Here is a 26013-nt window from a genome sequence, read left to right on the forward strand (position 1 = left end):
ACTTAGTCTCTTTAGCACATCACGCAGGTGCTTGTAGTGTTCGGAGGCCGTGGCGGAATGGATGAGGATATCGTCGCTCACGTTGAGGACCCCCGGCAGTCCAGATAACAGCTCCCTGATGGTATTCTGAAATACCTCTGCGGCCGAGGATATTCCGAAGTTGAGGCGCTTGTACCTCCGGAGGCCAAGGTGGGTGCTGAAGGTGGTTATGAAACGGCACTCTTCGGCGAGGGGCAGTTGGTGGTAGCCCGCATTGAGGTCGATCTTGGAAAACCACCTCAAGCCATTCACATCTGCTATGATGTCATCCATCGTTGGAGTCAAGTGTCTCTCCCGCTTAATCGCAGTGTTCGGCAGTCTCATGTCGATGCATAGTCGGACCTCGCCCGGCTGCTTGGGTTTCTCGACGATGACCATGGGCGACACCCACGGGGTGGGCCCCGTTACTTTTTCAATGACCCCCAGGCTTTCGAGTTTCGCTAGTTCCTTCTCCACCAATGGCCGCAGGTGAAATGGGATCCTCCGATGGCGGAGGGCGGTGGGGGTGACGGTTTTGTCGATGTGCAGCTTTATCGGTGCACATTTGATGCATCCGAGACCTTTGAACAGCTCGGGAAAACGCTCCAGGAGTTCCTCTACCTGATGGTTCCGGATGTGGTTGGCGAAGGCGATCAACTTCAGGTCCTCCGCCGTGTGGCTGCTTATCAACGTGTCGGCCTCTCGATCAATGATGTGGATTGTTGCGGTTACTTCAACTTCGTCCGCCCGTATGGGTATGACGATCTTTCCTTTCAGAGGAAGGGGGGTGTCTGCGCCGTATGCAAATATCTTGGTCTTAGAGTTCAAGACTTCCGGGCGAGGGCGCAATCTGTTGAATTCTTGTAGGCCCATGACGTTGACGGTGGCCCCCGTGTCAATAACGGCCTTCACCTCACTCTCTCCTACTTGGATCACGCATGTCGGTTGTGGCCGCCGTCTGATCTTTAATTCCCTGGCGAACGAGACTACATACGCCTCCTCCTCATCCTCCGAGTCTGATTCAACATGTGATGTCGGCAGAAATCTGTCCGTCCTTCCCGGAGATGAGTCTGCTATGGATAGTTGGCGAACCGCCTTGGTGGCTGTCCATGACTTCTGGGAGTTCGGGGGTTTGTTCCTCCTGCGGCAAACCGCTGCAAAGTGGTTGGGAATCCCGCAGCTCCCACAAGTTTGACCTTGGGCGGGACAGTCTCTGGCCGCATGGGGTTCGTGTCCACAATATCCACACCGGCTTTGTGGTGCATCTCGCCGGACTCCCTTTTTCCCTGAGCCACGTGTCCGTGAACGTACGGCATCAGCCCGCTCACTCTTGGTTGTTTCCGGTTTGGCGGGAATTTTGTGCAGCGCTTGCTCCATGGCCGTGGCTCTGGCGTCTGAAAGTTCATGAGCTCTGGCCAGGACGAGGATGTCCTCTAGTGAGATCCCAGGCTTTCTCAGGATGTGGCCCCTCAGTGTTTTGTCCCGACAACCTTGTATTAGTTGGCGCCGGATGGCCTTGGGCTGGTCTTCGTCCGTGGAACTAGCCAGTTCTCGGACCCGAGTGTGGAATTGATCCATGGATTCACCCTCACGTTGGCGGGCTTGCCCTAGCTTGAAGACCTCAAAGTCCACATTCAGTTGGGGGTCAAAGTGATTGTTCAGAGCGGTGACTGCAGCAGCATACGTGGTCACCCCCGCCGAGTTGGGCAGGTGCTTGAAGAGTCGGAAGACCTCGTCCCCGGCATAATGAAGGAGCAGAGATCGTTTCACCGCGTCGTCCGTTTCTCTTGTGACGACGAAATAATTTTCGAGTCTCTCCAGCCACACCTTCCACCGGGGTGACGCCGTGGATGGGTCACTCGCTTCGCTGAAGGGCGGCAACACCCCAGCAGCAGCATGTTGAAACGAATGTTGATGATCGGTGCCGCTGCATTCTCGTCCACCATGGCGGTAGTACCACGTGATGAGAGGAACGAGGGTTAGTATCCCTCCACTCGTCGCCAATGTTGTGCGGGTGTGTGTAGGCCTAAGTGACCAGCTATGGCCACGTGCGCAGGGGTGGTAGCGCGGAGCATCAGCCAGTAAACCACACACTCGTCTTAGTCGGAAGTGACGTGCCCGAGCGCGCGTCCTCCTTTTATTGGACCCCGCAGGCCACGCCCGGCCTGCGGATGCGTGGATGCGTACGTGCGTCTGCTAGAGTGCTAACCGCACTACAGTTAGGACATAGTCAGGGGGGACTCTGTCTTTTTTCCACAAAACCACCCACTGGTGGGAACTCCACAGGGTTGGTCAGTATGACCTTAGGGGGTAGGACAAAGAACTACCGCCCAATATCTCGCCTACCTTTCCAACCAATAAGTCTTAGAAAAGGCTATTAATGAGGAACTCACAAACTATCTTGATTCCGCCAAAATTATGAAGCCCTAACAACACGTCTTTAGGCAAAAACATAGCATGGAATGTGCCCTGGTGGTTGCCATAGAGGAGATCGACAGGCATGTGGGCGAGAGAGGTAGGGCATCCTTGATTCTCCTAGACCTCTCAGCTGTGTTTGAAATCGTGAACCATGGTGTGCTTATCAACCGGCTTCAGGTGTTTGAAATAAGGGGCTCAGCCTTGGCCCTTTTGAGATCTTTCTTAGCCTTAGCAGACAGAAAACAAATCATTGAGTTGAGCGGTTAAAAAGCTGCTGCTTTTTCTCTGCCCTGTGGGATGCCTCAGGGGTCGTCTTTATCCCCCATGCATTTTAATATTTACACCTCTCTATCTTGGTGCAACTGGTTCAATCCTTTGGCCTGTCTGCCATCTCCTATGCCGATGATACACAAACACAAAGTAGTTCTATCAATGCTGGATGAGGAAGACACGGCGGTGAACAATTTTAATACCTGTCTGTTCCAAGTTACAGCCTGGATGCAAATAAATTGTTTAAAATTAAACGCAGAAAAAACATACGTTATCATGTTTGAAAAGAATACTCCATCCTGGAACAATAAATGGTGGCTGGCTGATCTCAGAACATTACTCTCCCCGGTTCAGAAGGTAAAAAACATAGGAGGATGTGTCGTGATGCAGGCTGCAGCAACTGAGGAGTGCCGCTCGTAGTCGTGGACTTCACACGCATTGCAGAGACTTCCTTGCTCTGACCTGCCATTGTCCGGTGGAACTTTGACCTGTAACTTGGGAGCCCGTGTGCTCGGTTACCAACCTTGCTGGGTGCTGCTGTGGGGAGAGCCTACGCCTCTGACACCAGGAGCGGGACTGCAAGGACCAGAGGTGCATGTGCCAGGACATCGCGCGCACCTGGTGCCTCTTCCCGCCCCCTCCTCCCTGTGGGCTACATAACAACTCGCGTCCCCCGCTTCGCGGGAGCCGCTCGTAGTCGTGGACTTCACACGCGTTGCATCCGAGAAGGGAACATATCTGTGTATTTGCTCGTGTTCCTCATCAGCAATGCCTTCCTTTACCCATTGATCATAGGGTAGCGGCAGCGGGACCTTTTTCACGTGTGAGGCGTGTGTCCTCGCCTTCCTGCCTTCCACACGAAGCGCCGTGCGTGTAGTTAATAGTACTTGACGCGGCTCCGACCACCTGGGCTCCAGACAGGACTTCCGTTGATATCTTCGGACAACAACCCAATCGCCTGGGTTGATGGAGTGTCCAGGCCCCTCCGGCAACGGCTTCAGGGTGTCTGCTACCTGCTGATGAATAGAACGAAGATCTTTAGTCAAAGCATACAAGTAGTCTGTCAACAAAGGATACTGTATTTCTGAGAAACATTTTGGCCTGGGCACTCCCCAGACATTGGCCGGACGGCCGAATATCACTTCATGGGGGGAGATGCCCGTTTTCGAATTTACTGTTACTCTCGTAGAGAGCAAAGCTAAAGGAAGGGCGTCTGGCCAACGGAGACCTGTACTCTCCTGTATCTTGGCCATTTTCAGTTTGAGCGTTCCATTAAACCGTTCCACAAGACCCGCTGCCTGAGGGTGCAGTGCCGAGTGGAACTTTTGGGAGATCTGTAATCCTTTACATATTTGCTTAACTAATTCTGCATTAAAGGACGTACCGTTATCACTCCAGATCACCCTAGGTAATCCAAAGCGAGAAAAATACTCCTTTATCAACATTTTTGCAGTAGAAATGGCCGTGCAATCCTTCGTTGGAAAAGCCTCCACCCACCTGCTAAAAGCACATACAACCACAAGTACATATTTTAAGTTGTTGACCCTCTCCATTTCTATGTAATCCATCTGAATCACCTCAAAAGGGAAAGAAGGAGGTGCAAAATTTCCCACCGGGACAGGGGTACCCTTCCCAGGATTGTGCCTCAAACACACCATGCACTGTCGGACCAAATGAGTCGCTATTTTGGAGATATTTTTATTGCTCCACACTGGGTCCAACAATTTGCATATGCCCTTCGCACTAATATGTGCAGGCCCGTGAGCCATCGTCACTACTGGGAGGACATATGCATTTGGGAGTAACCATCGTCTCTTATCGGTCACATCTGTCCAACATTCATCCGCATCCAATCGCCCCTGCCCATCCTTCCATGCCCTCAGTTCATCCTCAGTCACTTTCTCTTGTATGTTTTTTACACTCCGTACAGTATCTGCAAACATGTTAACATCTGGGACCCATCTAGCTGGTCCCGCCACAAACATCCGTGGTAATTTTGTCCGAGCAGTCTCTTTTGCTGTTTCGTCTGCAAAGGCATTGCCTCGCCCTAAGTCATCCACTATTGTCTTGTGTGCACTACACTTGATCACAGCCAGTCTTCTAGGTAACGTCAGTGCTGCTAACAGTCGTAATATCAATGGGCCATGTTGTATGCGTTGGCCGTGAGAAGTCAGAAATCCCCGTTCCGCCCAGAGTCGCCCATAATTATGAGCCACGCCAAAGGCGTATTGGCTGTCAGTGTAAATATTCACATCCAGTCCCTCACTCAATTCACATGCTCTCAGTAAGGCTATTATCTCAGCAGCTTGGGCCGAATTGTAAGGAATCCTCGATGTCTCTACTACTGTCTGTAATGCATATGCTGCTGTCGATGTACCATCTGGCAATTTGAAACAAGACCCATCCACATACAGCTCCCCGTCCGGTTCGTCTAAGGGCTTGTCTGTCAGGTCCACTCTCCCCTTTGTCTCCTCCTCCGTCCTGAACAGACAGTCGTGTATGTCATCGTCCTTTATATCCGTGGGGATGGGTAACAATGTGGCGGGATTCAGTGTAGCGCACCTTTTTATTGTCACATGAGGTGCAAAGAGGGTCATCTCATAACCGGTAAGACGAGCACTAGTTAAATGCTGCGTCTGTGTTCTGTTTAGTAAAATGTCCACAGCATGCGGTACCATTACTGTGAGATCTGATCCCAATACGATCCCTGCCGATTGTCTTATAGAGACCGCAGCAGCCGCCGTGGCTCTCAGACAACTCGGCAGCGCTCTTGCCACATTGTCGAGCATTGCAGAGAAATAAGCACAGGGTCTCTGCTTCCCTCCGTGCAACTGTGTTAGGACAGACAACGCGCAACCTTCCGCCTCATGTACGTAAAGAACAAAAGGCTTCTGGTAATCAGGTGTTCCAAGAACAGGCGCAGAACATAAAGCGTCTTTTAGTGACTCAAACGCTTCTTGACATGCAGGGGTCCAGGGTAGGGGTTTGCGCACTTCTTTGGTAGTCAGATACAATAGGGGTTTTGTTAGTAACGCATAGTTAGGTATCCACTGGCGACAATACGATGTTATGCCCAGAAATGCGCGCACCTCTCGCTGCGTGTTAGGTACCTTCATGTTAGTGATAGCTTTTATACGCTCTGGCGTCAATCTCCTCCCCACTTTCGAAAGGAGGTGACCGAGGTAGGTGACCTCCGTTCGACAGTATTGAAATTTTGGAAGGGACACTTTATGCCCCCTTTTTGCCAAATGGTGCAGTAACTTTACAGTAGCATCCCGACAACCCTTCTCGTCGTCTGACGCTATCAGGATATCATCCACGTACTGCAACATGACGTTGCCAGGTGGAAGTTCCAGTTCATCCAATTGTGCCTTCAGAGCCTGACTATATATGCTCGGACTTTCAGTGTACCCCTGGGGAATTCTCTTAAACCTGAAGCTTTGGCCAGCCAATGAGAATCCGAATAGATATCGGCTGTCCTCATGGACTGGAATACTGAAGAAAGCATTTTTCAAATCCAAAACGGAGAAATATTTGGCAGAAGGGGGAATCATCGTCAATATCGTAGTGATATCCGAGACCACCGGGTATTGTGGCTCCACTACTCTATTCACCTGACGCAAATCAATCACAAACCTATATACATCAGGAGTGTCATCTGTAGCATCTGGCGATCGCCTTTTAAGTATAGGTAAAATAGGGCTGTTACATATGTTCGAGTCCGTCTCTTCCACTACACCAGACTGTATTAAATCCTGTATTATCTGCAACAGGGCCTTTTCTCCCTCCCTAGGAATCCTGTACTGCGGGACCCGGGGCAATTTCGCACCCACTTTTACTCTGATTGTCACTGGGGCTATATCCATTTTTCCTACATCTGTGTCATTGACAGCCCACAGACTGTCGGGTATCCCTTGGAATTCAGGTGGTAATTTTTCATCCTTGGAGAAACACTGTAGTGGCCGAGCAACATTTGGACCTAACGTAAGATACACGCCATCCGGGGAACAATAGATAGTGGCGTGCAACCTCTTCAAAAGATCTAAGCCCAGTAAATTTTCTCCACAATTCGAAGTCAATAAGAACGGTGAATCAACAGTAAAAGGACCAATCGTTAACGTGAGGGGTTTAGAAATGGGGCTAATCACTGGGGTACCTGCAAAACCCACAGAGATGTTATTCTTGCCAGACAGAGCCGCCCCTGGGACCCGAGAATGAGCCACTGAACTTTTCATTGCACCTGTATCCACTAGAAATTTTTGTTGAGACCCCAGTAAGTCTGCCTCGACATAGGGTCCCCTTTGATCAACTTCCACAGGCACTGGTCCCTCGCTCTGTCCTACGCTGTCCTAGTTGTGGGAGAACCCAGTCAGATCATCCACTGAGTAATCATCATTATAGTACTGAGCACCGCCCCTCTGCAACTGTTGTCTGTTCGCACTGTTGTCAAAATAATTACCTCCCGGTCTCCCACCTCCGTCCGACCGTGCAACCTGTCTCCCAGAATCACCACTACCTCTTCCTCGTCCTCGCCCTGAACCGGCATTCGACTGAAACAGTGGGCAATCTCTCCACCAGTGCCCCTCCTGCTTACACTTCGCACACTGATTCGGTCCCAGTCTTTCCCTACTCTCACCTCTCCCAAAACCGCCACCACGACTCAGCGCCGCACCTCTTCCTCTGCCTCTAGACACTTGCTGCAACAATACCCTAGTCTTCAAATCCTTGGCCTTCTTTTCCTGCTTGTCCTTACTTTCATTTTCTCTGTGCTCATACTACTGTGCCATACTAAGGATGCCTGAAGGAGAGGACGTTGTCCACGTACTCTCCGACGCTTGCAGTCTCGCTGAAATTTTGGGCAATAAGTTCATGACAAACCTATTGACGAAAAGCCGCAACCCTCCATCCTGTGACACATCTTGCCCACTAAAATCCATAAATGTTTCTTCAAACCTCGTAAAGAAGTCCGAGACTGCCTCATTCTTTTTTTTGCTTACAAGCCGTCAACTTGTCCCAATCTACCTTCTTCGGGGGAATGAGAGAATGCATGTATTTTATTATGCGCCCCGGCAGGGCCAAAATCTCAGCCTTCGGCTTCTCTCCTGGCTTACGGTCCTTATCCCAATCCTGTTACTCCTGCCACGTACCTCCTAACTCTTCCGAATGATCCGTACCTTTCACCTGCCGCCACACATCAACTGGGACCAAAAGCCCAAAAAACAATTCAACATCTGCCAAAGTCATTACAGTAGAAGACGCAGCTTCCGTTAGTTCTTTGTAGTAGGCAGTCGGGTTCTTTCTAGAATCTGGGAGCTGAGCCTTCAACGACAATACCTCACTTCTCTTCCATGGTGTATATACCCATTGTTCCTGGAAATGTGCATCTACTCTGTCCCTGGTGACAGCCTTCGTAACTGGATCTACCATTTCTGGGATCTCGGGATGAAAAATAGGGTGTACTTCACGCATTGGATGTATACCTGGAAAATGGGGCGTAACTGCAGAAGGCAATTCATTTCTATACTGTAGTAGAGCCTTTAAACTCCGCATCACTTCCTTCACCCCAGTATTCGTTCTGAAAGCTCCACTCTGTACGTCTCGCAACGTCGCCGGAGCCACACCTCCATACCCCTGTTCCCATAGCTGTATCAATACATTCGACATATGCCACAAAGCGTGCTGTTGCATCAAGGGCTCAAAATCTTTCATAGTGGACCAAATATCCTCAAACGAATAAATATTGTTCCTTGCCCACTGGCAAGCCTGATTAGCCACTATACTCTTCTCATCCAAACCAACTGTAGAACGCGTAAGCAACTTCCGTACCTGTGTGAGCAATCCACTCCCTGCGCCTCGGCTCGGCGTTAACATCTCCTGACTGGGGGTCGTGCTAGCTGAAACAGTAGGAAGCGCTAAAGAAAATTGGGAGGGTGCAGGTGAGGCGGTCTGGAGTAAAGAAACGAGAGGTGTCGGGGGCGGGGAAACTGCGCCAGGTTGGGGGGCACTCGCTGATGGACCCGGGTCCCCGCTAATAGAGGCCGGAGCTGGCAAGGAGGGATACAAGGACTGCGGGGCATAAGGAGGAGGGGGTCTAGTATTCAAAATGTCTTCCATCTCATCTGGGTCATCCTCTCGTACGACATAACTTTTATTTTCTTTCAACCTGCAAAGTCTATCTGCGCGCTCCAAACGCAGTGCATTCTCATTCCCAACATGTTCTCTCGCTTTCTGTGCCATAGTTTGTGCGGACTTTTTAAAAGCTTCTTTCTCCTCTCTCATCTTTCTCTTCCTGGCTTCTTTCTGCCAGACCCTTAAGGAATCAAACATGCTTTGACAGCTACGCCTAGCAAACAATTTATCCTGTAAATAATCCAATTTAGCTTCATCAAAAGAACCCGTTAAGGGCCATTGCAAATCCACATTGTCAGCAGTGTACCGGTGCCACAAAGTACCAAACAAAAGCGGGACCAGTCCATGCTTGACATACATATCAAAGCTTGGAGTGCCCTCGGGTGGTGCAGGTTGGCTCTCGGCCAGTCTAGTATCTGAGGGTCGACAACAACAACCAAAACATCGTAACTTACTAAAACACGGCATTTTTAAAACACTTCTCTATCAACAGACTTCGTTACCTTGACTCACGTAGCTCGAGCTCGTTCATACACACATATAATTATGCATTTAAAAAAAAGAATCACGCACACACATATACAGTACCTCCAAACACGTGTTACCAAATGGGACAAGGCCCGTCGACCAAGTCCTGGGGAACCTGGACCCTACCGCAGACCGAACAGCACACTAACTGTTCTGAGGATGGGGAAACAAATCCGCTCCCCGCGCGGCACTATGTATCACTGCGCACTTTACCACGGGAGACCCAGGTCTCATCTCCACTGAACCACCACTCTAGGAGTTCAGGGTAAGCACCGGAGTCCACCCGCAATGAGCCACGCCTTCACCACAGTACCACCCGGTCGGATCACTACAACAATATAACTAGACGTTTCCCCCAACCTCATCAAGCCTGTCAGAGCGCCTACTCACACTCTGAGTTCCCCAGAGCACACTAGCCCCAAGAGCACACCGGCTCCTTCAAACCTCTGGAGACACCCTAGTCTCCCGGAACACTCCAGTTCCTGAAACAATCACAGGCGGACCACTCACCTTCCGTAGGCGGCACCGACCTCTACCGTTCTCCACCTCCGGCTGCCAGGACCAACACGGTCAGCTTCGAGTTCCGCCTTCTGGACCCCGGTGTAAGATCCGAACCGGGACCTCTCCCGATCAGCAGGGTGGGGCAGCGCTGCGAGAACCAAGCTCGGCATCAGATGGGTACCCGGGCCCACCGTGCCGACCAGCGGGTCCCCGGTCTTCTGCTACCCACCTACGGGTGAGAAAGATCTTTATCGCGGGGTCCCTATTCGGGCGCCATCTGATAAGCGTAGCTCAAATCCACCCGAGTGACTTACCGCACTCACCTATAATAATTATATAGGAAGTCAGCCGGACAGTGGAGAAGAATAAACAAAATCTTTATTAGGCCAAACAACACTCATATGAGAGGGCCCTGTCCGACCTCACTCCTGGGAGTGCGAACGAGAGGACTGACTCTCTGCATCACAGCAATACATTATAATGCAATACAGTTAGTTAGGGTACGCCCCTTGTGGAAAATTACCGAAACCCAGACCAGTGAACAATGCCATCATACAGCAGGCATCTGCACCTGCAAGGGATACATCGCTATCTCTACTCAAGGCCATGGAGCTAGGCTTCGGCGTCTCTGGGGCATGAGAACATTACTGATAAAGAGACTTGTTAGTTTCGGCCACAGCAAGCCGAGAAACGAAAACTGCTGTCTTAGTGAATTTCTGTATTCCTGCGGGAGGGTCAGATGAGCGAGCAGGGCCCGCGGACACAGAGGGATACGCAAAATGGTGGCACACAGGCTAAGCTAAGGAACTAATATAGTCACACGTACATTTGAATATAAAAGCAGCAAGTAAAATAGTTCAACATAGGTGCATATACGAACTTCATCAGTTAGCCATATGATGCTAACTCACATATCATCAATGGGTAATTGGGGTATCGAAAAGTGAATTCTATCACCCTGCTCTGACCTGCCATTGTCCGGTGGAACTTTGACCTGTAACCTGGGAGCCCGTGTGCTCGGTTACCAACCTTGCTGGGTGCTGCTGTGGGGAGAGCCTACGCCTCTGACACCGGGAGCGGGACTGCGAGGACCAGAGGTGCTTGCGCCAGGACATCGCGCGCACCTGGTGCCTCTTCCCGCCCCCCTCCTCCTACTTAGCCCAGCCCCCTGACGCGAACGAGGGGCGCGCGCGGACGGAAGCGCGGGCGAAGAACGGGCAAAGAGCGGGCCGTTTTAGGCCGTTCGAGGCCGGACCGGGCCACCTCTTATCGAGGCTATATACCCCCCTCCGTGTACCATCATTATTGTATTGTATTGTATTGTATGTTGGATTTATGTAGCACTTATAACCCAGGGGTCTCTAAGCGCTTGCCTTGGGAACCCGTCCTGGCTTTTCCCTGTGAGATAGCCCCTACAGGGCATCCCCAAGGTGAAAGCCAGGCATCCCGCCACGGGGGCCGTTGTGGAGATTAAGCAAGCTTAATGCCCAGAGTTGCAGAGTGTGAACCCATGATTAGGTCAGGCACCGAAGCGAGAATTATCGAGTCTGTGGACATTTGAGCTCAAGACCCTGCCGCGTCGGGAATTGAACCCTGGTCCTGGGTCTGACCTCTGCTTCAGGGTCTGCCTGCTCTAACCAGTGAGCCACACTTCTCCACTCTGCCAGCCTCCCTAAATAGTTCTCCAACAATGAGCAAAATGGAGACTAGGAGCAAAACCAATTTGGCTGCGGCTGGACCTACCACGGCTGCAACGGCCCAAGGTAAAATTGACAACTACTTCCTTAAGGAGGGTTCTTTGCTGATCGATGACATTACTGTTTTAGAAAGACGCATCTCCCAGGAAATCGAGTGGGTTAGGAGATCATCCATGGGCATCCTAGCGCTGGCCAAAACCCCTGAGGAAAGGCTGAACATAAAAGGCTCGCCGGCTGGAGCTTGTGGGGGGGACTAACCACCTATCAGTCTAGATCTTTCCGAGGAAACCTTAAGTGACCTTGAAGACATGAGTCTACTGACCCTCCCACTGACCCAAATTGCACAACCTTCAACCTCTATCACTGTGGAGGAACCCACTGAACAAATTCCCAATTCATCCAGGGAAGAACTCCCACCGACAACGCACACCATAGACACAATAGATCCATCAAGTACAGCTAGGGGTGCAAGGGAAGGAGCAATACAAAAAAGGAAGATGGGGAAACCAAGTTATAGAGAGAGGAAGGCTAAAACACCGAGGCTAGGTACATTACATGATAAAAGTAGCCTTGACAACATCAGACCAGAGACCCCACCACTAGACAGAACGGAGCCTCCCCCTCCACTTAATGCTTCAATCGAATCTCCACCTCCCACAACAGACCACATCATGGATGTAGCCGAAGAGGACATCACACTTGCAGACATAGGAAATTTGCTCAGGTCATTGCTCAGTCCCATAGAAGCCCGCCTGATTAAGATAGAAGCGAGGCTCACTAAATTTGAGAAATCCACCACCCAGTTTATGGATAGTTGGAAAGTTACGAAAAACTGCCCCATAGTACCAAGTGTTGACCCAAAACATAAGAAGAGTCCCAGACCTCGATTAAGAAAAAGGAGGCTAAAAATACGAAATCCTCAACCTTAACTGTAAATTCAAAACTAGCCACCCATCATGCTCCAAGCCTGAAGCAAAATAATCCCTCCTCTTGCGTACAGCAACCAGCAACACCTGCAGACGTAGCTCACAAACAACCCCCCTGCATACAGCAAACAGCAGTAGCTACCGACGTAACACATTCACAGTCATTAACTACAACTGCACCTAAACCTCTACAAATCAATACACAGAACCCCCAAAATCCTAATACTACATCACAAAAAATACAAAAAACAGTAACAGTAAATCTTCCACCAGAGGTAGCTGCATACACTGTCATCTTAGCCGGGGTACCGGAACTAAAACCAGCGACCACCTAAACAGAGGCCTCGTTGAAAAATAAAGTAATTAACTGGCTATCTACATTTAGACCACTTCCCAGAGGCATGACATGTGATAAAATCGCATGGTGAGAAGAGTTTCATGGGTAGGGAAGAGGCCCAAAACGATCAGTGGTGACTGTATACTGGTCAGCTTCAAAGAACCAGGAACAGTTTCCTACATTTGTGGTTGCTTCCCAGAGGATGAGGGAAATAATATTCACCCACTTCCCCTCTCATTCTTCTACCCAGCAAACACCCACAAAGCCAATGACCAGAGACGGGAATATCCTCATGAGTCACTGGGAAATTGGGGGGGAAACCAGGGAGGGAGGAGGAATCCTTACAACCAAATGCGAATGGTATCGGGTTACCCTTTGACCCATGACGAGGTTTAGGGATGGGAAACTGTCACTTGAAGAGGGATGGGAAGGGGTGGCTTGGAGCGAGGAGCTACCTGGCCCCCTAGATACTATCAGCCCCCATTTCTTCCGACTTTCAATCGATTTGATTGTCTCGAAATGGTGGATTGACAGTACGACTCTGAAGATAGGGCACATCCGCACCCATCCGGGCAAGCCCCACCCAACATCATCAGTGGCGGCGGGCATAAACCCTCCAACGGGGTGTAGCCTACCTTGGGATCCGTTGAAATATAGATCCCCAAGTATTTGAATCCCTGCCGCGCGACCTGTATGTTGCAATCCCTTGGAAGCCGAGGTGTCCCACCTCTCAGCACGTATAGGTGTGACTTTGACCAATTAATAACCAGGCCATAGTGCCGACCAAAAAGACGTAGCACATCACACACCACAATGAGTGACTTACAAGGAGAGGTGAGATATAGCAAGATGTCGTCTGCATACAGCGACACACGGTCCTCGAATCCAGGGGACCACCGTATTCCGTTTATATCCGGGTGGTATCGCAGCCACGCCGCCAGCGGTTCAAGCGCCAATGCAAACAACAGGGGCGACAGGGGGTAGCCCTGCCTGGTGCCTCTGCGGAGAGCAAAGGACGCAGATACACGACCATTAACCATTACGTTGGCTAGCGGGCTAGCGTACAGGAGTTTGACCCATCCTATGAATTCCGGACCAAACCCGAACTTCACCAACACTGCCCACAGATAGTTCCACTCGAGGGAGTCAAACGCCATCGTAGCATCCAAAGACGCCAAGACGGCTGGCTCCCTGAGCGTGTGGACCCTCGCGAGGGCCCCATGTAGTCTCCTGAGGTTAAGGGCAGTGTTGCCGTGTGGAATAAAGCCCGACTGGTCCGGGTGAACCAAGTCGCTAATCGCTCCAACCAAATGGTTGGCAAGCAGTTTAGCCAGAATCTTGGGTTCAGCATTCAACAGAGAGATGGGATGATACGATCGACACAGGTCTCTGGGCTTCCCTTCCTTATGAATGACCACAATGGTGGCCAGTCTCTGGTCCAAGGGAAGCATGCCCGTCTCCCGTGCCTCCAGGAACATGTTCCGCAGGGGCAGGGAGATGGCATACCATTGGGGCCGGGCGCTTTGCCAGATCTAAGGGAACGTATTGCGACGGCAATCTCATCGGCGGTAATATCCCTATCCAAGTCGTCCCGCTCCGCTTCCGACAGGCACGGGAGCTCCGCTTCTGTCAAGAGCTCACCAGAGTCAGTCTCGGACATGTCGGAGACCGAGGTGTAAACGGTCTCGAAATAGTCTGCAAACGCCATGACAATGGCACTCGGGTCGGTGACAGTCACGCCGTCCTCCCCCAGCACCTCCGGGACCACACGGCTGGCTCTCTCTTTTTTATCCAGCTAAGCGATGAGTTTGCCCGCCTTGTCCCCGACATCATAGATCCTACCCTGTTGCTCTCTACCCATGACCTTGGCAGCGTCAGTAACAGTAGCTCGATACTCTGACTGTTTAAGTGAGAGAACATGGAGTAGGTCCGGTGTCGGGTCGACTTCCAATTGGGAGTCCAGATCTTCAATTTCAGATTCAATCCGCACCACATCCGCGTCCCTGCGTCTCCGAACCTCAGCTATAAGGGAGAACGCCTCACCCCTCAAGACCGTCTTAAATGCCTCCCATAGGGAGATAGCTGATGTAACTGACCCCGAATTTTCAGAGAAATAAAGCTCAATAGCCTTAGCCATGAGTCCACGAGTCTTGGGGTTGCAGAAGTACCACGGATTAACTGATACCACCCTCTCGGTCGCCACGATGTCGAAGTCAAAGGACACCCAGACCGGAGAATGGTCTGAGATGCCCCTCGCCAGTAGTCTGGCCTCAGAGACTGCCGACGCATGGGCCGCTAGAGCCAGAATATAATCAATTCTGGAGAGGCTTCTGTGTGCCCCTGAGTGGAATGAGTATTGACTCTGGGTAGGGTGCATGAGCCGCCAGCAGTCAATAAGTCCCATAGTGTCCAGGAAGTCGGGAAGCCAGGATTGTGAACCTCGGAGATCTCTGAATGGATGTCTGTCGAGGGTCCCCGAACAAACTGCGTTGAAATCACCTCCTATAATAAGCAAACCCTCAGGGAGACCTAAAATGGCACCCCCAATGTCCTGAAACGTGTTGTTTTGCAACCCAGGGGGAACATAAACCGAAACCAGAACCAGGGACCGTCCCTCCCATCTCCCCGAGACGGCGACATACCGCCCCCTCTCATCGGCAACACTAGAGTCAATCTCAAATGGGAGAGACGCGCGCACCATGATCCCCGCCCCCCGGGATCCTGAAGAGAACCCCGAGTGTGCCACCATCTTGAAACCCTTCCTGTTAAGCGCTTGGCACGTGTTCCCCACCAAGTGTGTCTCTTGTAGCAAAATAACGTCGGGCATACATCTTTTAAACAGTTGCAAAACCACACCTCTCTTTATGCGATCCCCCAGCCCATTGACATTCCAACACAATACTTTTAGGTTCCTACCCCCCATCGTCGAATTGTGGGCCTTCGCCAGTCCCGGCAGGCATCATAGTTACAGAACCATAAGAATTACAGTTTTTACATTGCCTTGGAGAAGAGAAAGGGAAAAAAGGAAAAAACATACAACCAACAACCAAACCACCCCCCACCCTGCACCCCTGAATCAGACTAAGTAGCACCCCCAACCAGCAGTGTGCCTGTCGCCCCAGAAAACTACGCTACAGAAAGACCCTAGAGGAGAATGGAGATCACGCAGGCCCCCCCGCCACCCTCCATAACCAAGTAAAGGATATTAATCATAAAGTGCAGGAATGTGATACCGGTTGTCACCAGCAGTCCCATTGTCCGACAATGTTCCGAAGATAGACTCTACTCCTGTTGCTCAGGGCCTCCCGAGGCGCCCTCCGATTGTTCCTCGTGGTCATCATGTCTCTGCGGCAAAGTGTCCAACCACTCGCTCACCACTTCAGGCAAATCAAAGAATATGGCACGGCCATCATGTTCAATGCGCAGTTTCGCGGGGAACATCATCGAGTACTTCATCCCCAGGTCTCTGAGTCGCCTCTTCAACCCCGTGAAGCTTTGTCGCCGCCGCTGTACCGACCGAGTAAAGTCTGGGTAAAAGTTTATGTCCGCATTTTGGAACTTAAGCGGCCCGTCTCTTCTTGAAGCCTGCAGGATAGCATCCCTATCCCTGAAGTTAAACAGCCGTGCTATAATGGGCCTCGGCGGGGCACCCAGTTTCGGGCGTCCCCCTGGCAGTCTATGAGCTTGCTCCACTGAGAAGAAACGGCTGGGGCCCATGAGGAAAATTAAATTTTTGGTCATGTTATGTTCCCTAGCGCGTACCCCACCGACTCCATGTACCAGCTTAAAGTGCATGTAACTTCCCTTCTGTGCCAGCTATGAAGACGCAAATACATTTGCGTCCAACGTTAACTTGTCCTCTTTCAGATCCACCATGAATGGATTATATAGTCCGTTCCTAAGTATGCTATGCCACCGTCTTTTTGTAGTACACTTTACATGTTTTCCTGCTCTAGCAGAGTAGGCCCTGAATTTCTGCCATCGAACCTCTTTTTTGGCTCCTGACTCTGACAGCCTCTGCCCAGGCTACCTCTGTACCCGTGAACTCTGACTTACTTTCAGCGCGGCCCCTCGCGCTCAGCTCAGCCTGCTTTCTGCCAAGACTGACTATAACCTTCGAGTTATCTGTTCCGCTCCTCGAGAATGCATTCCTGCCTACTAGCTCCAGTAAACATCCTCTCCAGCTGCAGAGCCAAAGGGCCGACCTGTCTCAATGCAAGTAATTCATAGCCTCTGTTACCATGCTTCCATGGAAGGCCCCGTGCCCCCACGCTTCACATGCAGACACTTAGGCGCTTATACACGCATCCACAGTTAGCATAGAATAGCTTCTGCCCTAGAGACCTTTCCGCCCAGATAGTATGGTTCCTAAACACCAGATATCAGATATGATAGAAGTACAAGTTGATCTGACATGCCAGACTTCTGTCTCTTTCCGTCAGTGTAAATGTCAAGTCCCCTGCACCCCTTCAATCACACGTCATGCAGCTGCGCGCGCATCCAAGCTTCCGATTTCTGCTGACATTGCAACCATTCTGTTAGCACCACCCCTTGGTGCCACCCACTTGCGTCACCTATCAGTGACGTTTCTAGCACACACCTCTAGTTCACGCCTCTTGATCACGTACTAGTACCACGTGTATACTGTTATCTTGTCTTCTCTCAGCTGTTACGCCTCTTACATTATTACTTATGATGTGAATTAAGTATATAAGCTATGTAATGTCAATAAAGTTTGCTCTATCCCTTCTGACACCCCTGTGGTGGTCAGAACATGATATCCTGGTCAAGACCATTCCTTAATGAGGAATAAAACCCTTAGAAACTCTAACACCACGGACTCTGTCTTTTTTCATTCCGATTGAGTTATTATTGATTAAGTACTTACCTGCATAGAAATTAAGAGAGTAAATTAATTATTTACGTCATTTTGGCGCCCGAATAGGGACCCCTCCCCCACCTCACGCGCCGGTTGGTGCGTTGCAAGCTCTGTCCCCTGCCATCAGTTAGAAGGAACCTACGCGTACTGGCAGGATTTCCTGCATCTCCCTCTAACCCACGGAGGTGACGAAGACTGCGATCAGTGCCCAGACGAGGCGGTGAGGAGTGCGGAGGATCCCGACCAGAGCCTAGCCGAAAGAAGCAAGGTCCGAGGTGTCAAGAGGCCCACCGAGGTTTTCCGAAGTTTTCCGAGGTTTTCCGAAGTTTTCCGAAGTTTTCCGAAGTACCGAGTCGAGTCCAGTCGAGTTTTCCGAGGCCTTCTGTTTCCGTGCTTCCCGGTGAGTACCATTGCTGGGTCGTATCTAGACGGGTTTGGGTACGCAAGTCCGGTCTGCACTGTTTTTAGGCAGTGTATCTGTACTGTTTAGCAGTATATCTAGTATTCCGAATTTCTGCACTGTTACACCAGTGTATCTCTACTGTTGAGCAGTACATCCAGTATAGGGGGGTAGTCATCTATGTCTTCAATGTTCTTATGTGATTAATGTCGTGGTATGAATGTGACTGTTTAAATGTGTATTATTGTGTTTCTCGTATAAACTAGCTGTCAAGAGTATTAAGGAATAAGGATTGAGCATTCAGTAATAAGTAAGCAAAATGCCGTTTTTCAGCAAGTTAAAACAGATAGGAACTAGGAAAGGGATACTGGAGGAAGAAATTCCTATTCCCCCTAGGGACACTCCAGGTAACTTCATGTATCACAAACATGGCATAGATGCCATATTATATCTAGATTTATGGGCCGATTACACCAAGCACCTAGACGAAAGACACAGATGGCCTGTTACCGGAACATGGGATGCCGAGTGCATCATGAAGGTAGAAGAAGCATTATGGAAAAAGAAAGCTAGACAATCCCAGAAAGACGCCATAGAATTCTGGCGTAAGGAATCACATAAGCGTGCTGAGAAAGCACTCCGTAGAGAAGACAGACTTAAAGAATCAGAAAAGGCCCAAGAAAACGAATTAGTTATTGAAGGGATCCGAGTAAAAACAGAACAAATAGACCGTGCCCGAAACAATCTTGTAAACGGAATGTATCTCGCGGCCGAGGGCACATCTGAAGGCCTATCAGAATTACCGAAAAATTTACCGCCACCATTAGTTCCAACTAAAGTAATGCATAAAACTACTAAAGACATGAGGAAAATTAAATTTTGGCCATGATGTGTTCCCTAGCGCGTACCCCACCGACTCCATGTACCAGCTTTAAGTGCATGTAACTTCCCTCCTGTGCCAGCTATGAAGACGCAAATACATTTGCGTCCACCGTCAACTTGTCCTCTTTCAGAAGCACCATGAATGGATTATATAGTCCGTTCCTAAGTATGCTATGCCACCGTCTTTTTGTAGTACACTTTTCACTTTTTCCTGCTCTAGTCAGAGTAGGCCCTGAATTCCTGCCATCTGAACCTCTTTTGTGGCTCCTGGCTCTGCCCAGGCTACCTCTGTACTCGTGAACTCTGTCCTACATTCAGCGCGGCCCCTCGCGCCCAGCTCAAGCCTGCTTTCTGCCAAGACTGACTATAACCTTCGAGTTATCTGTTCCGCTCCCCGAGAATACATTCCTGCCTACTAGATCCTGTAAACATCCTCTCCAGCTGCAGAGCCAAAAGGCCGACCTGTCTCAATGCAAGTAATTCATAGTCTCCGTTGCCATGCTTCCATGGAAGGCCCCGTGCCCCCACGCTTCACATGTAGACATTCAGGCGCTCATACACGCATCCACAGTTAGCATAGAACAGCCTCTACCCTAGAGACCTTTCCGCCCAGATAGTATAGTTCCTAAACATCAGATATCAGATATGATAGAAGTACAAGTTGATCTGACATGCCAGACTTCTGTCTCTCTCCGTCAGTGTAAATGTCAAGACCCCTGCACCCCGTCAATCACACGTCATGCAGCTGCGCGCGCATCCAAGCTTCCGATTTCTGCTGACATTGCAACATTCTGTTAGCACCACCCCTTGGTGCCACCCACTTGTGTCACCTATCAGTGACGTTTCTAGCACACACCTCTAGTTCACGCCTAGTTTACGCCTCTTGATGATGTATTGGTACCACGTGTATACTGTTATCTTGTCTTCTCTCAGCTGTTACGCCTCTTACATTGAACCTTATGATGTAAATCAAGTATATAAGCTATGTATTGTCAATAAACGTGAGCGCGCTCATCTATCCCTTCTGACACCCCTGTGGTGGTCAGAACATGATATCCTGATTCCTTTATGAGGAATAAAACCCTTAGAAACTCTAACACCACGGACTCTGTTTTCTTTCCTTCTGATTGAGTTATCATTGATTAAGTACTTACCTGCATAGAAATTAAGAGAGTAAATTAATTATTTACGTCATTTTGGCGCCCGAACAGGGACCCCTCCCCCACCTCACGCGCCGGAAGGTGCGTTGCAATCCGTGTCCCCTGCCATCAGTTAGACGGACTACACGTGTTCTGGCAGGATTTCCTGCATCCCCCTCTGACCCACGGAGGTGACGAAGACTGCGATCAGTGCCCAGACGAGGCGGTGAGGAGTGCGGAGGATCCCGACCAGAGCCCAGCCGAAAGAAGCAAGGTCCGAGGTGTGAAGAGGCCCACCAGTTTTCCGAAGTTTTCCGAAGTTTTCCGAAGTTTTCCGAAGTTCCGAGTCGAGTCCAGTCGAGTTCTCCGAGGCCTTCTGTTTCCGTGCTTCCCGGTGAGTACCATTGCTGGGTCATATCTAGACGGGTTTGGGTACGCAAGTCCGGTCTGCACTGTTTTTAGGCAGTGTATCTGTACTGTTTAGCAGTATATCGAGTCTTCCGAATTTCTGCACTGTTACAGCAGTGTATCCGTACTGTTGAGCAGTACACTTAGTTAGCTATGTCTTCAATGTTTTCATGTGATTAATGTTGTGGTATGAATGTGACTGTTTTACTGTGTATTATTGTATTTCTTGTATCAACTAGCAACTCGTATCAAGGAATAAAAGACCTAGCGTTCAGCAATAAGTAAGCAGGATGCCGTTCCTCAGCAAGTTAAAACAGATCGGAACTAGGAAAGGGTTACTAGAGGAAGAAATTCCTATCCCCCCTAGGGACACTCCAGGCAATTTTATGTATCAGAAACACGGCATAGATGCCATATTATATCTAGATTTATGGGCCGATTACACCAAACACCTAGATGAGAGACACAGATGGCCTGTTACCGGAACGTGGGATGCCGAGTGCATCATGAGGGTAGAAGAAGCATTATGGAAAAAGAAAGCTAGACAATCTCAGAAGGACGCCATAGAGTTTTGGCGTAAGGAATCACGTAAGCGTGCTGACAAAGCACTCCGTAGAGAAGACAGACTTAAAGAATCAGATAAAGAACGAGAAAACGAATTAGTTACTGAAGGGATCCGAGTAAAAACAGAACAAATAGACCGTGCCCGAAATAATCTTGTAAACGGTATGTATCTCGTAGCAGATGGCCCATCCGAAACTGAATCAGAGATACCGAAAAACTTACCGACACCATTAGTTCCAACTAAAGTAATGCATAAAACTACTAAAGACATATTCCTGAATTCGTATCTAGAGGATGTAGCACCAGCTTACACCAATCTGCCTGTTCGTGCCCTGCCTACTGACAGGGATGGGGGTGGCACTGCGCCCCCAGATAATGTTCCGACGGTACCGCGACAGACCTCCCCTGTTCCCCCACCTCCGCCACTTCCTCCACTCAAGACGGATCTACCGAAACCAGTATTACCCGATCTTACTAAAAGACAGATTCAAGTCCAGATACAGACTCCGCGGAGAGATAATGCCCAAGCATCCGCCTCAGGAGGTGCGACAGCGGGTCTACAGACCCCGCCACCGACACACAGATTGCATTTAAAGGACACACAGAATCCTTTCCAGTCTCCCTACTCACCCCGGCTTGAGGCATTCAAAAATAGGATGTCATTTTGCAGATATGATCCAGTACCCGGAAAAGACGATCTAATGGTATTAGCATCACTGCGCTTAAGATCTGCCACCGATAACTTGCTATGCTGTGTAGGAATGCAGGAAGCTCTCGACAGACTATACAAATTCATACAGACAGGGAAAGACCCCGAAAGTGTCAAAGCTGCCATGTATAAACAGAAAGTTGACATTCAAAAACAGATATTACGATTCTTCATTAATTGTGTGATAAGAGAACGAGACAGGCCCGGGACAGATCAAAGTGAGTTAGACGCCTTAAACAAGTGGGGCCAAAATATAGCAGACGCGAAACATGACAAGGGGACTTGCATAGCCACTATGTCCCAGAAAATTAGAAAGGCAGTATTAACTGCACATCAGGAAGAAAATGATAAAACTTCCTCCGAGGAGGAAGATGAAGATGAAACATCAGAAAAGTCTACAGATATAATAGCGTATGTAGGTAAGGGAAATTACCTTAGGAAAGGCATCCGTCCGGAGAGCAAGAGAGTTCTTTTCTCCGCTTTGACAAATCCGAATTCTTCAGAACATCAGTTCCAGGAAACTGATAAAAGGCTTCGAGATCGAGTAGGGTACCATGTACTCAATTCTATGGACGAACAGGAACTAGCCCGGTCAGCTGTGTTGTGGGCCGAAAACGCAGACATATATAATGATGACACGTTAGTGCAGACATTCTTGAACCTTTCCCCGGAAGAGCAGAAAATAGCAGGTGTATACATGATTCAGCACCTCCTCATCAAGTTCAGAAACCATCATTCTGATCCAGGTCCCTTACACGAAACATTAGAAGCACTAATCATGGATAGATGGAGAGGTTTTAGTACCAAATTAATACAAATAATTCTAGAACAACGACGTAAGTATAACACCTTCCTGAGCTCTGAATATGTTCCCGCCCCGCCTCCAGAAAGAAAAATGTACCACATGCAATGCGGTGGCGGCATTGAAAGTCAGAATCCCTTACGAGAAGTACATCCAGTTATGGGTGAGGATCGTACTCTGAAACGTGTGTATGTTCACACACCACTGACTAAGTTAGAACTGTTAGAAATGAAGAAATTAGTTCCGTGCCATGATAAAGACCCTGCGGGTTTTCACAGAGAGCTTAAAGACATGTTACTGATGGGAGATTACACGTATGATGATATTATGAAAATGTTAAAGGTACTGTTGCCCACGGGCATTTACGAGAAATTAAAGGAGAAGGATTGGGAAGTGGGAGAGTCAAAGATAGCATGGGCGGAGATAGAAGACGAAGAAAAGAAACGAGTCCCAGGGTTAGGCCTTGGGGATCTGACTAAAGCATTACCAGGTTTAATAGTACAGGTTCTGCCAAGATTATTGACAACTAGAAAGGAAGATTGGGACGCAATCTCGTCCTGCAAACAGAAACAAGATGAAGATACTAGTGACTTTTATTCAAGATTCGAGAAATGTTTCATCATCAATAGTGGCCTAAAAACTAGTAGCGAGTCATATCCACACCTTTTTGTAACAAAATTAGTAGAGAACGCCCTACCACTAGTTAAAAATAGAGTGTACAAGGTTGAAAGTACTTGGCAGGCAAATACGCCATCACAGATGTTACAAATGTTACAATATCACCAGAATAGAATTAGGGAAGAACAGGACCAGGAACAGAAACGTATGAAAGACACGAAAATGAAAATGTTAGTAGCCCAGACAATTCCAGCCGAGGGTCATAGAAAAGGTGGGGCCCAGACAAATCATTCTGCCGCTCCCGTTAAAGGGACATGTAATTATTGCAAGCAGCCAGGTCACTACGTCCATGAATGTCCAGTCCTGAAACATAACATCGAGACAGGTAAAACTAAAGAAAGACCGCGTCCGCCTAGACATGAACAGGGTCAACAACAGACCTCACAGAACGAACAGCCAATGCAGAATACACAACCTATGCATGATCAGTCCCATACAGTACAGACAGTAGCAGTACCGCAGCCACAGCATGCTCAGACACAGCCCGCTGCCGCAACACGACAAGTATCACAACAGATGTACCAGTATGCCCAGTCGGCATATCCAGATTATCAGCGTTATACATGAAACAGCCTAGGGAGGGAAAGTGATTTGCCTCTTATTGAAATTCCTGTAGATCAAGAAGGTCCTTCTGTACATAGTCACGTATTAGGGAAAGACAGAAAGTTTTTAATTGACACAGGGGCAAGTCGCACTACTATAAGTCATAATGAAGTTCCAGGGGCACCCCTCTCAGGCTCACAGAATGTTTCCCTTGGTTTTTCAGGACAGCCTATTGTAAATGAAGTATCAGAACCAGTACCACTAGCTGTGGGTCCATTATCTCGAGTTACAGATTTGTTACTTACGAAATCATGTCCCGAAAATCTGTTAGGAATTAAAACACTGAAGGCTCTAGGAGCTATAATTTGCTGTTCCCCGGAGGGAGTCAGACTCTTTCTACGGGATTTCAAGGGTCATTATGTTCTACGTGACTTTGATGTCAGACTGAAAAATGTACCAGATCACTTATGGGCAAAAGGCCCAGCTGATGTAGGTTGTATGCATATCACACCATACCGTGTTACACTCAAGACAGGAGTTGTTCTACCCAGAATCAGACAATACAAGTTACCACCCGATGCTGTAGTGGCTTTACTGAAAATCATTGAAGAGCTTATTGCCCAAGGAGTGGTCGTAGAGACCGACTCCAATATCTGTAATTCGCCTATCATTCCAATTCTTAAACGTACAGACCGCAATGCACCGCCAGTATATCGGCTGGTGATTGATCTTCGAGAACTGAACAAATGCATTGTACCACAGTATCCTGTGGTCCCCGATATCTCCTCCCTGTTGACTGCTATTGATTCAGAAGCAACGTTCTTTACTGTAATCGATCTCAAGAACGCTTTCTTCAGTGTGCCTATTGACCCGGAGAGCCAATATCTCTTCGGATTCAGTTTAAATGGACGAAGTTTCAAATTTTCCCGCGCACCTCAAGGATTTACAGAAAGCCCCAGCATCTATAGTCAAGCACTGAAAAGACAACTAGATTGTATCCAAATGCCAGTTAATACCGCTTTACTACAGTACGTCGATGATCTGCTGATCACCGCACGAAGTGAGCCCGAATGTGAACAAGCATCTCTGATAGTTTTGCATTTTCTGGCCGACAAGGGACACAAGGTGTCTCCTTCGAAGCTACAATTCTGTGTTCAGCAAGTTGTGTACTTGGGTCACTTGCTGTCCAAAGTGGGGAGACAGCTCACTCCCGATCGCATTCAGTTAATTGTAAACATGCCCCGACCCCAGTCACAAAAAGAAGTGCGGGCCTTCATAGGCCTCACCTCGTACTGCAGACAATGGATTCCCCAATATGCATTTCTAGCTAAACCACTCATCCAGTTAACGACACAGGAGGCAGCGACTTCGACTGTCCTCCCTTGGACTCAGGAACACACACAAGCCTTTGAGGAATTAAAGAAAGCTTTATGCCAAGCGCCAGTTTTAGCGACACCATGTTACAGCAAACCGTTTACACTTTTTGTTACAGAACGTGATGGTACAGCATTGTCTGTCCTCACTCAAGATCAAGCAGGATCACATAAGCCTTGCGCTTATTTTTCAAGCACATTGGATTCAGTAGCACAGGCACTCCCTGCATGCTTAAAGTCAGTAGCAGCAACAGCGTTAGCAATCAGACAAAGCGACTCAATTGTTTTAGGTCATCAGTTAACAGTACAAGTTCCACATTCTGTAGAGGTTCTGTTAAACAGAACCCAGACTCAACACTTGACTATAGCACGATTGACAGGTTACGAATTGACATTATTCCAGCCACACATAGAAATCAGACGCTGCAGTATCTTGAATCCAGCAACATTGTTACCTACAGTTATGACAGATCCAGCTCCACATGATTGTATAGAAATTATTAATGCAGTAACAAAGCCCAGACGAGATTTAACAGATGTTCCATTGACAAATCCAGACCTGACACTTTATGTGGATGGTTCATGCATGAGAACAAGTACAGGAGAGTTAGTGGCCGCGTATGCCGTGACCACTGAAACTGAAGTTAAAGAAACACATCGTATTGATACACTGTCTGCTCAAGCAGCAGAGCTCATCGCTCTGACCCAAGCCTGTATTCTAGCAAAGAACAGAAATGTTAACATATACACAGATTCCCGCTATGCGTTCGGAGTCGTACACGACTTTGGTATGCTCTGGCAAGAACGAGGTT

Source organism: Lissotriton vulgaris, chromosome 4_1 (genome assembly GCF_964263255.1).
Source record: "Lissotriton vulgaris chromosome 4_1, aLisVul1.2, whole genome shotgun sequence".
In the NCBI taxonomy this organism is placed as follows: Eukaryota; Metazoa; Chordata; class Amphibia; order Caudata; family Salamandridae; genus Lissotriton; species Lissotriton vulgaris.